The sequence below is a fragment of the Panicum virgatum genome, chromosome 5K (genome assembly GCF_016808335.1).
Source record: "Panicum virgatum strain AP13 chromosome 5K, P.virgatum_v5, whole genome shotgun sequence".
NCBI classification, from domain to species: Eukaryota; Viridiplantae; Streptophyta; class Magnoliopsida; order Poales; family Poaceae; genus Panicum; species Panicum virgatum.
Window position 1 is genome coordinate 11575101 of NC_053140.1, and position 1966 is coordinate 11577066.

Below are 1966 nucleotides of genomic sequence, written 5' to 3' on the forward strand. Positions count from 1 at the left end.
CTACATTCCCTAAGACAACTCTCACCCAAGTGAGAACTCAAGAGAAGAGTGAATGGTGTGGTGTGTCTTCATTTGGAGCCCCTCCCCTTGTATTTATAGGAGGGAGCCACCCTCATCTTGCCCGGGAATCGACCCAAACCGCCATGGAGCTCCAACCATACCTCGCCACATGTCCTTTGTAAGTCGGTGGGGCCCGTGAGCCATCACCACTAGGTCAGCCGACCGTGGGCTGGCCCTGTTTTCCCCGATCTTTGGTCAAAAGGCTGTTAGGTGAGCCCCCATGTCATGTATATGGGTAAGGGCCTGTCTTAAGTTAGTTTGGTAGCTCTGGTGAGCCCGTAGATCCTCGTGAACATGTCTGATTCGTCGAGAAGTTGTTGCCTCGGATCCATGACATGTTACCTTGCTTTTGGGCTGCATTCTCCTCTCATTTCCAAGCATAAGCAACCTGCACATAAATGTACACCAACACTTTGTGGAATTTGTTAGTAATAACTCCTACCACTAGTGTTGACGCTCGTCTTTCATATGCTCATTCAGGAGCTGATGGCTTGCTCTGATGGTCGGGTTTGTATCTTGACGCTTGAAGCCTGTTTTACCTGCATTTTTGCCCGAATTCCGATATAGTAATATTTCTAAGAGGAAACGTGGAATTGGCTCTTTCTGGATAACATCAGCAGATATGAGACTTTATTATCATGATTTTAGGCTTAAGATGATGCCTGGAATTAGTCATTAGCGAGCGTCAACAACGGGCTCCTCCCGTTGCTTCGATAGCGGTCTCCCTGTTGTGTAGTTTAATCTCTGACGATCTAACCAATGAGATAGTATAGATATAGTTAGCCTAGCACAGTTAACTCGAGCTCTAACTTCTGCCTTGCTCCTGGCCTAGAGCATCTTTTATTTTTCTTTTATTTATTTATCCAAGAGGGTAGTTTGTGTGTGTGTCACACTACCTCCTACCATGTTATATATCTTACCCCTATTTATGCATGAGAATACCCAATCTAGATAAAGTTCATCAACTAGTCTATATCTCTTCACTCACCATCTTCCCTGCGGAAATATAAATGACACCCCGGTATACTCCCGGGTAAAATGCTACAGCGGTATTCCATGCGCTTGCCGATTCATTCGTGGTTCATAAAATACTGCCACCCAAATTGGCGTCTGCGGGCCCAGTGGTGACGTTGGTAGGCGCGAACAAGCATTTTTGGTGCCGTTGCCGGGGAAGGCACAGATTGAAGCATATAGACAAAGTTATGAACAAAATCAAAATTGGTATTCGCTTGCTAAACAGGCTAACTTGGCTTTGTTTTCTTGTTTTTGTTGATATGAAAACAGGATAGTGTATGACCAGTTTTGACTTGTCGCAAAACTTCCATTCCGATCCAGAGTCACTTTTGAGGAGGACGCGAGCTCGTCTCGTGTCACCTCGGAGATCACTCTCGGCAGCCGAACCAGTCATCGCATTATCGTCAGCTCCTCGAGCTATGGCCCAGAAGACACTCCGTGATTACTCAGCTCCGTCTGCTAACCAGGTCCCTACTGGGCCCGAGGTTAACACCGGAAGGGAAAATTTCGAGATCAAGATGGGTCTTATTACGATGGTGCAGGCCAGCCCTTTCTGTGGCAAGGCCAATGAGGATGCCAGCGCTCATCTCCAGCAGCTCCTGAAGCTCTGCAGCACTTTTGTTATCAAGGGTGTATCGCAAGATGCAATTCGACTCCGTCTGTTTCTGTTCTCTCTCTTGGGGAGAGCGCAGCAATGGTTTTATGCTAACAAGGCTGTTGTGGACACTTGGGACAAATGTGCCAAGGCGTTCCTCTCGAAGTTCTTCCCGATGGGCAAAAACAATGCTCTTCATGGTAGGATTTCGAACTTCCAGTAGGCATCAAATGAGCCAATTCCTGAAGCTTGGGAGAGACTTCAGGAGTACATTCTAGCATGTCCGCACCATGGAAT

General features: G+C 47.0%; 1 non-coding gene across 1 annotated transcript; it reads right to left on the minus strand.

Annotated features, from left to right (window-relative positions):
* Positions 1-1859: 1859 nt before the first annotated feature.
* LOC120710853 lies at positions 1860-1966 on the minus strand. Its single transcript, XR_005690030.1, has one exon. It is a non-coding gene; the product is annotated as a small nucleolar RNA R71 (small nucleolar RNA).